Raw genomic sequence first — 14,540 nt, 5'->3', positions numbered from 1 at the left:
CATCACATGTCCTTTTCTTAAACTAATAACAGATAAGGGGAAAGTGATTACCTCAATCTGGGGGGACTAATAAAGATTCACCCGTGATGCCTAGATTCTCCTCTAGAAGAAGTTGATGATGCCTGAACAAATTCCACTTCTCACTAAGGAAGAAATGGTGGTGGAGGATGGATGTATTATAGTTCCTGAAGCCTGCTAAGAATGTCTGCCATAGTCTTTTAACTTCCTGGTATCTACAGATAACGACAGTTGAACCTAGTCCTCAAACAGTAATTGCAGTGGCTCAAAAGCACGTTTTCTAAGTGGCTGCTAAGAGTTTGGAATTTTGCCTCTAAATAGTGGAGTATTTCTAATGTTACTGACATTTTCGTTTTGTCATCTCTACTTCAAGAGGTTATTCAGCACAGAAACTATGGTTCTCATAATTAGTGTTTTAAAAATTTAATTCAGGATCATATAGTATGCTTTCTAAAATAGCTTTTGCATATGACTGCCCTCTGTGGCAATAGTGGAAGAAGAGTTGATATCTTTAATTCAGTGACTAATATTAGAATTCATAGAAATCACCACAATTGCTTGTTAAAGTGGCATTTTCTGGGCCTGACTTTAGAAATCCTGGCAGTAGGGTACAGAAATCTGCATATTTAACAGGAATCCCTGGAGGTGCTGGAGTGTCCATATTTTTTAGATCATTTTGAGAAACACTATTCATATGCTTGGCATCAGGAAATGAATCTTCCATGCATGAGTTCTGATTAGAATACTGGTTCCTCTTACCCGAGAGCCCTTACTTCTGACATTATTTATCTTCCACTGCAAGTATTATCTTTGAATACATCATTCCCTAGTCATTCCTCATCAGTAACCTCATTGTAGGGGTACTTTTTAAATGACATGCAGTGCATATAGGGTTTATAGAAATAGTCACATTTGCATTAGAATTGTAATTATTTTGCATGACTTTTTAACATGTGTCTGAGGTCTCCTCCCTTCCTTATTGCAGACCTTTTCTTGAGTGATAAAGAATATGGTGAGGAAATAGTTTCTAGCAAATCACCAAGTTTCGGCTGAAGTATACTTTTCAGCTCTTAGTGTTAGACCATAACTAGAATCCAATGCAGCTACCCTTTATGTAAACAAGAGTACGTGACTGCCAGGAACTTGATCTTTCAGAGGTATCAAAATCCCCTTGTCCACATCACCTAATCACATCACCTTTAAAAAGTCCAGCCTCTTATGAGAAGATATTTGCCAATGATAACACCTGATAAGGGGTTAATATCCAAAATTTACAAACAACTCATACAACTCAACACCAAAAAAACAAGTCCAATTAAAAAATGGGCAGAGGACCTGAATAGACATTTCTCCAAAGAGGACATACAGATGGCCAATAGACATATGAAAAGATGCTCAACATCACTGATCATCAGGGAAATGCAAATTAAAACCACAATGAGATATCATCTCACACCTGTCAGAATGGGTATCATAAATAAATCAACAAACAAGTGTTGGCGAGGATGCGGAGGAAAGGGAACCCGCATGCACTGTTGGTGGGATTGCAGTCTGGTGCAGCCACTATGGAAAACAATATGGAAGCTCCTCAAACAATTAAGTTTTGAGCTACCTTATGACCCAGCAATTCCACTTCTGGGTATTTATCAGAAGAAATCCAAAATACTAATTCAAAAAGATATATGCACCCATATGTTCATTGCAGCGTTATTTACAATAACCAAGATATGGAGACAACCTAAGTGCCCATTAATAGACGATTGGATAAAGAAGTGGTACATTTATACAATGGAATATTACTCAGCCATAAAAAAGAATGAAATCTTACCATTTGTGACAACATGAATGGACCTAGAGGGTATTATGCTAACTAAAAGAAGTCAGTGAAAGACAAATACCACATGATCTCACTTATATTTGGAATCGAAAGAGCAAAATAAACAAAACACTAACAGATCCATAGATACCGAGAACATTTTGATGGTTGCCAGTTGGGAGGGGGTTTGGGGGTGGGTGAAAAAGGAGAAGGGATTAAGAAGTATAAACTGGTTGTTACAAAGTAGTGGTGGGGATGTAAAGTAAAGCATAGGGAATATAGTCAATAATATGGTAATAACTATGTATAGTGCCAGGTAGATACTAGACTAGTCAGGGGGATCATTTCATAACTTATATAAATGTCTAACCTGAAATATGCTGTAAACCTGAAATTAATATAAAATAATATTGAATGTCAACTGTAACTGAAAAAATAATTTGTTTAAAAATCAAGTTTCCTATGATCAATTTAGTGGAGGCTCACGGCCAGAACAAGTTCTGTGATGCTTGTTCTCTTTCCTCACCTTCTTCCTGGCATACCCACATTTCTTAAACTTTGTGTATCATTATTTTGGCATATATTAAGTTATATAATTCTCTGGAGGTAATATGTTTTTTTTTTTAAAGGTTTTTATTGGGGAATTGGGGGGATGGGAACAGTGCTGGGGAACTGGGGAAAGGGGAACAGACAAGTTGCTGTCGTTTTGTTCTTCAGTCTAGTTGTGGAGGACGTTGCTTCACTGGCCCAAGTTGGCACCATCATTGCGCTCTTCCCTGGTGAGGCAGATCAGTCGCCGGCTTCTGGACGGCCGCTCACTGCGGCTGCTGGCCGCTCACGCTGGCTGCTGGCCACACACGGTAGCCCATGGCAATCCACTGCCACAGGGACTGCAGCCCACGCCGTGCCGGCGACTCATGGCAGCCCAGCTCCAGGTTGAGCTGTTGTTCAGCATCTTAGCTGTGGAGGGCAGTGTCACTGGCCCTCATATGTGGGATCCGAACCGGGGCCCTCTGGCATCCCAAGCGAGTTCTTAACCATCGCGCCACTCGGCCGGCCCTGGAGGTAATATGTTTTTGTGTATCCACTGTGCTTTGCATATTGCATTGGAAAACATTTAAGTGAGATAAGAAATAAAGGGCTGGCCGAGTGGCTCAGTTGGTTAAGAGTTAGCTTAAGAGCACGAGCTCTGATCAACAGAGCTGCTGGTTCAATTCCCACGTTATGCATCACATGGCCAGTGATGCTGCATGTGAAATGAGCTGCCGCTGAGCTGCCAACAGGTGGCAGGATGGCTCAGTTGGTGAGAGTATGTGCTCCTAACAACAAGACTGCCTGTTCGATGGTAGCCTATGCCTGCCCGCAACTAAGACTGAACTCGGCACCTTGAGGTGAGCTGCCGCCCGGATGGCTCAGTGGATGGAGCGTGCACTCTTAACAACAAGGTTGCTGGTTCAACTCCCGCATGGGATGGTGGCTACGCCCACCCACAACTAAGATTGTAACACAGCACCTTGAGTTAGAGGCTACGAGCGGCTGACGGGCAGCCAGATGGCGACTGGTGCCTTCCACAACTAAGAATGAAGAACAACAACTTGGCTGGTCACCCTCCCCAATTCTCCAACACTGTTCCCCTCCCCCAATTCCCCAATTAAAAAAAAGAAAAAGAAAAAGAAATGAATATGACAACACCTACTTGACTCACCTAATATGCATCACTAGTGGGTGACTTAATAGGTCTCTGATAGCATGTCATACATTTCCTATAAGAACCCAAGAAACTGAAAATCTCTATGAACACCAAAGCATTACCTCTAGACTGATTAAATTATACCAGATATAATATAGTGTGTATATATCTATATATGTATATATAAAACACATGGTATGCATATGTCTATATATGTAACCATATATCTGTATATATGGATATATAGATATATACACATACTATATGGAATACACACTCCATAATGTTGAACATGTGGTATATGCATGTATATACATACATAGTGTATAACATATTTGATATATATATACACATACACACGCTACTTTCAAAGTATGTAAAAAGTGCTATTACTAAATGTAAATTCATGTAAAACATCACTGAGCTAATATTTATTTTAATTATACATGCATACATTGTAATGAATGGCTATTAAAGTATAATTGATGTTAGAGGTTTTATAATGCTTTGATATTAAAAAAGATGTCTTCATAATTTACATTAGAAACTACTGGTTCCTAGTATGCATCATTCTCTGAAAATTTTAAATTAAGTTCTGTGTCATGTATTTTAATTCTCACTTTCTATATGTCATCATACCTAGTTTAGGTGGTGGATGTTGCCTCTGAGAAAAGGGACACAGGACACAAGAATTAAGAAAACAGTAGGAGCAGTACAACAGTAGACGTTCTTGAGGACAAAAGGACTGCATAGGATGGATGGGTGAATAGCTGTATTCATGAGCGCAAGCACGTGTGTGTGTGTGTGTGTGTGTGTGTGTGTGTGTGTTTTCATGCTGGCTTAGTCTCTTCCTCCAACTGATTTGGGAGAGAACGGAAAGGAGAGAAAACTCGCCTGGGTTGAGCCCCCTTCTGTGGTATTCCAGTCACTTTTTCTATTTGATTTACTCAAAATCTTTCTGAATTGAGCATTATTCCTCACTTTCATTTTACAAGTACATATACTCAATCCCAGGTGACTCAGCAAACTCAAACACCAAACTGGGGAGTAAAATGGTTTGCAAACAAGGTCTGTCAGACTCCAAACCCATATTTGTTCCCCTGTAGTGAAGCGCCTTTTGAATCTTCACCATGTGTACTCTGGAGTCTGAGCAGATGGATGACAATGTCTCAGAACCACGAAGGAGTTAGCAGAGCTGAGATGCCCAGTATATACTTTTACAGATTTTGTAGCATCAAGTATGCCACCTGTGAATTTTGTTTAGAGGGAAGTTACTTAGTTAAATTTCTTCAGAGCTAATGCTAAGTTCATTTGAAGGGCCTGGAAGATGACTGTATTTCCAGAACTCAGCACTCTTCCCCAATCTTAGGCCAACACAGAGCTACCACTTTGGAAAACATTGAAGCATGGAATGGGAGCAAAGATTCTCAGGGATACCCACAACTACATATTAAATGGTTCTCATAAACATTGCCTTAAATTTGTAATGAAAATCAAAGAGAAATATTTCATTTTTCATAAGTGCAGTAACTTAACTATATATTCATCAGTAGTGTTTTATTGTCTTTATTAAGGGAAATATAAAATGTTTACACATGATGTGTAAATGTATAGTCATATTTTAGGGGTTTTAAGAATCTAAGCCATACAAAATTTCAGTTAGTTGTATTTGGTTAGCATTGGTTAAATAAATAGTTTTTCAATCATCACTTTAGGGAAAATATCAATGACTATTTACTAGACTACAAAGATGTTTATATATTGGGTTGTCGGAAAAGTCATGATGCAATTTTGCAACGAAAAACAGAAAAAATACATCATGACTTTTCCGACCACCCAATACATACAGGGATTCTAATAGCACTAAAATTAGGATAATTAGACTTAAGAACAAAAAATTCAAATTTCCAAACTGTTGCAGAAGTAATATGCTGTCAAATGATGGAAAGTACCCTAAAATGGGATCAGCTGTTTCTGAGTTGCCTAGGATATATATTGTAATTTCTCTAACCCTCATTTTATTTCCTGATAAAATGGGGATCTGATGTATTTCATAGTGTGCTTGTGAGGATTAAACGAGTATTAAATGAGGCGATAATTAAAGATAATGTTTGAACAAGGACTTCTTGCCATGGGTCACTTCACATAATCTTGTACAGTTAACAAGGATTAAATAACTTGTGCAAGTTCACCCAGCTAAGCATGAACCAGGATTCAAACCTGGGCAGTCTAATTCAAGAGCCTGTGCTTTTGACAGCTGTCTTGCACTTCCTTTTTTTTTTTAATTTTATTGGGGAACAGTGTGTTTTTCCATGACCCATCAGCTCAAAGTCAAATAGTTGTTTCAAACTAGTTGTGGTGGGCATTTTTCCAGGACCTATCAGCTCCAAGAAAAGCAGTTGTCTTCAACCTATTTGCAGAGGACGCAGCTCCTTGGCCCATGTGGGAATCAAACCAGCAACCTTAGTGTTATGAGCCTGCGCTCTGACCGGCCATCCATGTCTTGCACTTCTTGCTATGACTGATCAATAAGTGGATGGAAAAAGTATTCAGTGCATAAATGTTGAAGATCATCATTAAAATATTTAAAAATATACGTTCTGGGAATAAATCTTTTTTCAAAGCATTAGAAAAATACATTGTGGATTCCCTTTGATTGGTTTGTTTCTCTCTGTATAACAAAGAAAGGTTAATTTCCCTTGATTTGTTCTTAGTGAATCGATTGCTGCCTTCTCTAAATTCAGTCAAAGCATTTGTTCCAAATAGTGCCGCACAATGACCTTAATTTTCTGCTATATTTTTCGGCTTTAAAAGTTAGAAAACTTTTTCATCCCTAGAATTAATGCTTCATGAAAGCTTCATGATTTCATAAAGTTAATCAATAATGAACTAACAGTAATGCTTGGTAGTTCTTTTGTGCCCTGAAATTTAATTAATAAAGACCTGGACCTCTGGACTTTCTCCTTTAATAACTTGGTTATCTATCCCCACTTAAATTTGTTCTGGGCCCTAGAGTTTGATGATTGCTCTCTCTGGGTAACAATGGGCAAGTCACATAAGGATTTGAAAACTCCTCATTATGTTGTCCATTACCTGGAACTTAACTTCTTTTTTGGACATTTGATTTAGGACTTTCTTGTTCATTTTCTTGATTGATATATAACTTGCTTTCCCTTTTGTCATGTCACTCTGTTGCCTGATTACTTTGTGTGCTTTATATTTCTTGGTGCTTCCTTTTATAATGTATTTATACTACTCTTATTTCTTTTTACTTCAGGTCATTCCCCCCCTTCTCCTCCCCACACACCACCTCCTTTTTGGTGTCTCTTAAAATTTAGCTTAAAAAGTATAAGGATAGCTATATTGTTTTCTGCAGATGTTTCTCTTTTTTTCCCCCTCTATGGGGTCTTACCTAAATACGCCAATAGAAATGAATTTTTAGCATTTTACATTGTTTTGAAGAGGTGTATATGTATTTCGGAGTTTGTATTCATGACACCACACTGCCTCTCCATGCTTTCAAATCTATCTTTTTTTTTTAATAAAGATTTTTATTGGGGAATCGGGGAAGGGGAACAGACAAGTTGCTGTCCTTTTGCTCTTCAGCCTAGTTGTGGAGGACGCTGCTTCACTAGCCCATGTTGGTATTATGATCATTGTGTTCTTCCCGGCTGAGGCAGATCCGTCACTGGCCATTGGACGGCCGCTCACGGCAGTTCTCGCTGGCTGTCGGCCACTCAGGGTACCTCACGGCAGCCCACTGCAGCCCCACTGCAGCCTACGCCATTGCCAGCAATTCACGGCAGCCCAGCTCCAGGTTGAACTGTTGTTCACCATCTTAGCTGTAGAGGGCGCAGTGTCACTGGCCCATGTGGGACCCGAACTGGCGGCCCTGCTGCTCAGAGCTCACGCTCCCAAGCTGACTCTTAACCAACTGAGCCACTGGGCCAGCCCTCAAATCTATCTTTTGTTTGACTTTATCTTGAATGTGCTTTCCTAGTATTTATAGTATATACCTGCTTCTAGCATTTCATTCCTTCTTAACACATGAAGATTTATAAGCTTCCCATAGCTTTCAAGCTATCTATCAACTTTTGTTGTTCTGAATCACAATTAAGTTGAATGTAGACATTTTCCCTGTTGATTCCCCTAGGTTGAGTTGGAATTGTAGCAACATGGGAAAGACTTCATCAGATACCCTCATCTTACCAGAATGAGATTTTCATTATACATACATGAACAATGAAGTCCCTCTTAGAGATGTACCAATACACATTGTATTGAATGTTGAATCTTGAAATCAATATTCCATTGAAATAAAAGTTAAAGTCAAAGCTACATCTCTCTTAGAATGCAACTTTCATGTATCTATTTAAAATACGTTTCATAATTTTATTAGACATTTTAGAAATCACTTTTAAGTTACGTTTGCACCGTAGTGTTCAGGACTGTCAGCTCCTACTTTTCTTTTACAGTCACTGTAACTCACATTTATAATACCAAAGTATTTACTTTCAACCCTGGTAATGGAGGAGGAAGGTATGTCGGGGCAACTCAATTTCTCTACAACATATACTTCTTCATAGTCTTTGTATTCTTTATTATGTCTGGGTCGAGGACATTCCACATGATTTTGGATATATTTCTCCTTTGGTTTGAGATGGTCAAGTTGGCAATCTGCTTTTAATTATCTTTAAAAGATACAAAGACTTCTTAAATAGGAATGTTTCTTAAGGACCATGACTTAAAAGCAGTAAAATAAAGAGTAAATTCAATCTTTAAAATTTATATTTTAATGTTATGAATATTAGCACACAAAACAAGTGTACGAAACCCCCCAAATTTAAGAGTTATAATCTAATCTCTCTTCTCTTCCTTTTTTTTTAATTAAAATTTATTGGGGTGACAATTGTTAGTCAAGTTACATAGGTTTCAGGTACACAATTCTGTAATACATTATCTGTATATCACATTGTGTGTTCACCACCCGGAGTCAGCTCTCTTTCCATCACCATATATTTGACCCCCTTTACCCTTTTCTGCCATCCCCCTCCCCCGTTACATTCTGGTAACTGCTAAACTATTTTCTCTGTCTATGAGTTTTTGTTTCTTCATTTGTTTGTCTTGTTCCTTTGTTGTTTTAAGTTTTATATACCACGTGTCAGTGAAATCATATATTTCTCGACTTTTTCTGACTTTTTCGCTTAGCATTATTCTCTTCATTATAGTAAATGTTCATAAATAATTTTCAATTACCTAAAGTTATCTAGGTAATACAATTTTTAATATGTATATTAACTCCCAATTTACTTCCCTATTTGTTTAACTATTTGAAAATTATTAAGAATTGGCTTTTTAAATCAAATCAACAGCTTTACAGTTATCATTTGTTATTGTGGCATCACATTTTACAATTACAGTATTCTATTCATCTATATACATCAGCAAATGTAAGGAAACATTTACAATAAGTTTCAACTTGAATGCTTACTTACAATTGACAGTGTATAGATGCTAAGTATACATCAAATGTCATGCTTTGTTCACGTTAGTGACAAAGTTATGCTGAATGGAGATGATATTAACCTACTTGACCATATCATCATTGATCACTCGCCAGTTCAGGGAATTCAGAAATGGCTTTGAAGTGGGCATTCCACAGTGTGTTGAGCTGTGGACAACACACATGGCAAATAGTAGGCTAATTACCGAAACTAAACCCAAACTTTGTTACATGTATTATATCCAATCTTCTGTCCTACTTTTGTGCAGGTTTCTGGGACTATCTTTATCTTATGTTTATTTTCTATTTCCTAAGCCTGGACTATATTTTCATTTATTAGCTGTCCATTTTGTACATTGCCCTAGATGTTTCATGCAATTTTTATGGCAATACTCTGGCTGTTTTATTATTTTCCCCATTAACAACTGTTCAAACTAGAGCTCAGAATGTTTACAGGCCTTCCCCAAGTTTACACAGCTTGATTTGAACCCATGTTTACCTGGCCACATCATATTTCTCTCTCTCACATTCTCAATCACATATATTACTGACTCTGAGTTTTTCTTCATTTTCTTGTCTCTCAGATGCTTTTTTTATTAAGATATAAATAACATACACATTATATTAGTTTCAGGTGTACAACATAATTGGACATTTGTATATATTGAGAAAATCACTGCAAGAAGTCTAGTTAACATACATCATCACACAGTTACAATTTATTTTCTTGTTATGAGAACTTTTGAGATCTGCTTTCATAGCAACTTCCAAATATACAATATAGTATGATTAACTGTCGTCATCATACTGCACCTTACACCCCCAGGACTTATTTGTTTTATAACTGAAAGTTTGTACCTTTTAACCACGTTCATACATTTCAGTTATCCCCCCACCCCCTGCCTCGGCCAGCCACCAGTCTGTTCTATCTATGAGGTTTTGTTTTGTTGTGTTTTTAATTCCTCATATGAGTGAAATCATATGGTATTTGTCTTTCTCTGTCTGACTTATTTCATTTAGTATAGCATACTTCTGTTTCATCCATGTTGTCACAAATGGCAGAATTTCTTTTTTATGGATTAATAATATTCCATTGCATATTTATACACCATATATAATATATATTTCACATATTATTAAGTAATTTTTAAAAAAATTATGGGTGACATTAGTAAAATTATATAGGTTTCATGTGTACATTTTTATAATACATCATCTATATATTTGCATTGTGTGTTCACCACCCAGAGTCAGTTCTCCTATCACCCTATATTTGACCCCCTTTTCCCGCCTCTACCACTTACCCTCTGATAACCACTAAACTGTTGTTTCTGTGAGTTTTTGTTTATTTGTTTATCTTGTTCCTTTGTTGTTTTCAGTTTTATATTCCACATATGAGTGAGGTCGTATAGTTCTTGACTTTCTGTCTGACTTATTTTGCTTAGCATAATAATCTCAAGATCCATCCATTTTGTCGCAAATGGCATTATTTCATATTTTCTTATGGCAGAGTAGTATTCCATTGTGTATATCTATTACATCTTCTTTATTTCATCATCCACCAAAGGACACTTGGGTTGTTTCCATGTCTTGGTCACTGTAAATAATGTTGCAGTCAACATTGGGATACATATATATTTACAGATGAATGTTTTCAGTTTTTTTGGATAGATACCTAGGACAGAGATTGCTGGGTCATTTGGTAATTCTACTATTTTTTAAAAATTAGTTTTAGGTGAACAAAACAATATAATAGACATTCACACCCCTCACAAAGTGATAGCCCCCCTCCCCCAATCTACTACCCCTCTGAAGTTGTATATAGCTGTTACAATTCTATTCTTAATATTTTGAGGAAACTCCACATTGCCTTCCATAGAGGCTGTACGAACCTGCATTCCCACCAATAGTGTGTGAGGGTTCCTTTTTCTCCACAGCCTCTCCAACACTTGTTATTTGTCTTTGCTGACAGTAGCCACTAAACAGGTGTGAGGTGGTATCTCCTTATGGTTTTGATTTGCATTTCCCTAATACCTAGTGAAGTTGAGCATTTTTTCATATACCTGTTGGCAGTTTGTATGTCTTATTGGGGTAATTGTCTGTTCAGGTCCTCTGCCCGTTTTTTAATTGGATTGTTTTGTTGTTGTGTTGTACTAGTTCTTTATATATTTTGGATATTAGCCCCTTATCAGTAGTGTTGTTTGCACTTATCTTCTCCCATTTGGTTGGTTGCCTCTTTGTTTTGTTGGTTTCTTTTGCTGTGCAGAAGCTTAGTTTTTACTTCTCTTGCCTTTGAGTTCAAATTCATAAAATCCTCTTTGAACCTAAGGTCTGTAAGTTTATTACCTATGCTTTCTTCTATGCTATTTATTGTTTCAGTTCTTACTTTTAGATCTTTGATCCATTTTGATTTAATTTTGGTGTATGGTGACAGATAGCAGTCTAGTTTCATTTTTTTGCATGTGGCTTTCCAATTTTCCGAGCACCATTTATGTAAGAGGTTTTTTCCCCCTCTGTTGTATATTTTTGGCTCCTTTGTCAAAAATTAACTGCTCATATATATGTAGGCTTATTTTGGGGTTCTCAGTTCTATGCCATTGGTCTGTGTGTCCATTTTTCTGCCAATACCATGCTGTTTTGATTACTGTTGCTCTGTAGTACAAGCTGAAGTCAGTGAGTGTGATACCTCCAGCCTTGTTCTTTTTTTTCTCAGGATTGCTTTGGCTCTTTGAGGTCTTTTGTTATTCCATACAAATTTGATGATTTATTGTTCTGTTTCTTTAAAAAATGCAATTTGGATTTTGATGAGGATTGCATTTAATCTATATATTGCTTTGGTTATATGGCCATTTTGAGTATGTTGATTCTTCCAATGCATGAACATGGAATATCTTTCCATCTCTTTGTGTCTTCTTCAATTTCTTTTAATAATGTCTTATAATTTTCAGTGTATAGGTCCTTCACAGCCTTTGTTAAACAGCTCTAAGAGGTCTTAAATGTGAGACAAGTGTCAAGTCTTTGGTTTATAAGTTTATGGATCAAAAATGAATAATTTTCAAGGGAATGTCCATTAGGATAACAGAAATAGTTAATCCTGTAAAACTATAAGATCTAAGTATAATAGTGTCATACATGAATGACTTGCTTTAAAAAAAACTTAAAATTTGAGGACAAAGCTGAGAAATAATCAGAAAAACTTTTGTGTCTTATTATTTTGTAAAGAGTAAATAGTTTGGTAGATTGAAAAAATGTTATAATTTTTTCCAATTTTCAGGTTTTTTTTTCTCTTCTAGGAGCAACAAAATGATTTATCTATGTGGGAGGAGTTAATGCACCTTTTTGTAACCAATATAATAGTACCAATTTTATCAAAATGCTTTAGAACAATATCTATTAAAGGCCTATGTTCATTATTTAATTTGATTATTTGTTTTTGGATTTTTGCACTTGAGTTGAAGGGGTTCCTTATATTTTTGGGATATTAAGTCTTTATCAGATAGATGGTTTGCAAATATTTTTCCCATTCTGTAGGTTACCTTTTCATTGTTTCCTTTACTTTGTAGAAGCATTTTAGTTTGATATAATCCCACTTGTCTATTTTTGCCTGTTTTGGTCTGCCCTTTAATTGTTATATCCAAGAAATCATGCTAAGTCAAATGTCCAAAAAGTATACCCTGTGTTTTCTTCTAGGAGTTTTATAGTTTCAGATCTTACATTTAACTCTTTGGTCAATTTTGATTGATTTTTGTACATGGTGTAAGATATGTATCCAGTTGCATTCTTTTGCATGTGGATATCCAGTTATCTGAGACCCATTAGTTGAAGAAACTTTTTTTCTCCATTGGGTGTACTCTTAGGACTTTTGTTGAAGATCAGTTGACCATATATGCATTGGTTTGTTTCAGGGCTTTCTATATTATTTCTTTGGTTTATGAATATGTGTCTGTCCTTATGCCAGTAGCACACTGTTTTGATTACTGTAGTTTAGTAATATATTTTGAAATCAAGAAGTGACATGCTTTTGTTCTTTCTAAAGATTGATTTGACTATGTATAGTGTTTTGTGGTTCTATATGAATTTTAGGATTGTTTTTATATTTTTGTAAAGAAATGCCATTGGGATTTTGATTGAGACAGAATTGAACCCAAAGAAGGCATATAGATGTCCAACAGGTATATGAAAAGGTGCTAAACATCACTAATCATCAGGGAAATGTGAACCCAAAGCACAGTGAGGTATCAACTCTCAACTGTTAGAGTAGCTATTAAAAAAAAGAGATAACACGTGTTAATGTGGAGTTGGAGAAATTGCAACCCTTGTGCACTGTTGGTGTGAATGTAAAATGGTGCAGCCACTATAGAAAACAGTATGGAGGTACCCCCAAAAATTAAAAATAAAACAACCACATGATCCGGTAATCCCACTTCTGGGTATCTATCCAAAAGAATTGAAATCAGGTTCTCAAAGCGATATCTGCACTCCAATGTTTATTTCAGAATTATTCACAATAGTCAAGACATAGAAACAACCTAAATGTTCATCAACATATCAATAGATAAAGAAAATGTGTGTGTGTATACAATAGAACCTTATTCAGCCTTACAAAGGAAGGAAATTCTGCCATTTGTGAAAACACTGATGAATCTGGAGGACATTATGCTAAGTGGAATAAACCAGTCATAGAAAGATAAACACCAAATGATTCCACTTGTATGAAGAATAAAAAATAGTGAACCTCAGAGAAATGGAGAATAAAATGTTGGTTGCCAGGTACTGGGGGTAGGGAAAAATGGGAGGTTACTGTTCCACAGATATAAAGTTTCAGGTTGGCAAGACGAACAAGTTGTGGAGATCTACTTTACAACACAGTACCTATAGCTGACAATTCAGTATTGTATACCTAAAAATTGGTTGTAAGTAAACCTCATGTTAAGTGTTCTTACCACAGAAAGAAAACAAAACAAGGCCAAACAAATCGGCAGGAGTAAACTTTTAGAGGTGATGGACATGCTTATTATCTTGATGGTGGTGGTAATTCCATATATGTATGCATATCTCCAAAATGATCAAATTGTATCCATTCATCACGTCCAGGTTTTTTGTATATCAATTATACTTCAATAAAGCTGTTAAAAAAATTAAAAAGTGCTGAAATTTATTTGCATTTTTTGTGAATTAATGACATATATTTCACTCTAAAAAATGATGTATATAGAAGAAAATATTTTGTTGGGTGTGTACTTGGGATTTTGGACTTCTTACTGTTCTACGTTACATATAATGCAAATTCATTATTTAGGGACAAAATGTAATGGTAAATTATTACCTCTGTGATTTAATCATATTGACTTTATTAGGCAATCAACATTTTATTATAGCAGTGTCTCAGAATAAGTCCACATGTTCCACTATGTTTTTTTATGAATATAAACTGCTTAAATTGTGACATTTCTTTATATTTACATAATTGAATTACTAGCTTCAGAGTTAAAACAGTATTGCTTTGGAGATAA

This window comes from Hipposideros armiger, unplaced genomic scaffold (genome assembly GCF_001890085.2).
Source record: "Hipposideros armiger isolate ML-2016 unplaced genomic scaffold, ASM189008v1 scaffold_197, whole genome shotgun sequence".
Taxonomy (NCBI): domain Eukaryota; kingdom Metazoa; phylum Chordata; class Mammalia; order Chiroptera; family Hipposideridae; genus Hipposideros; species Hipposideros armiger.
Note: the sequence above shows the minus strand (reverse complement) of the source record.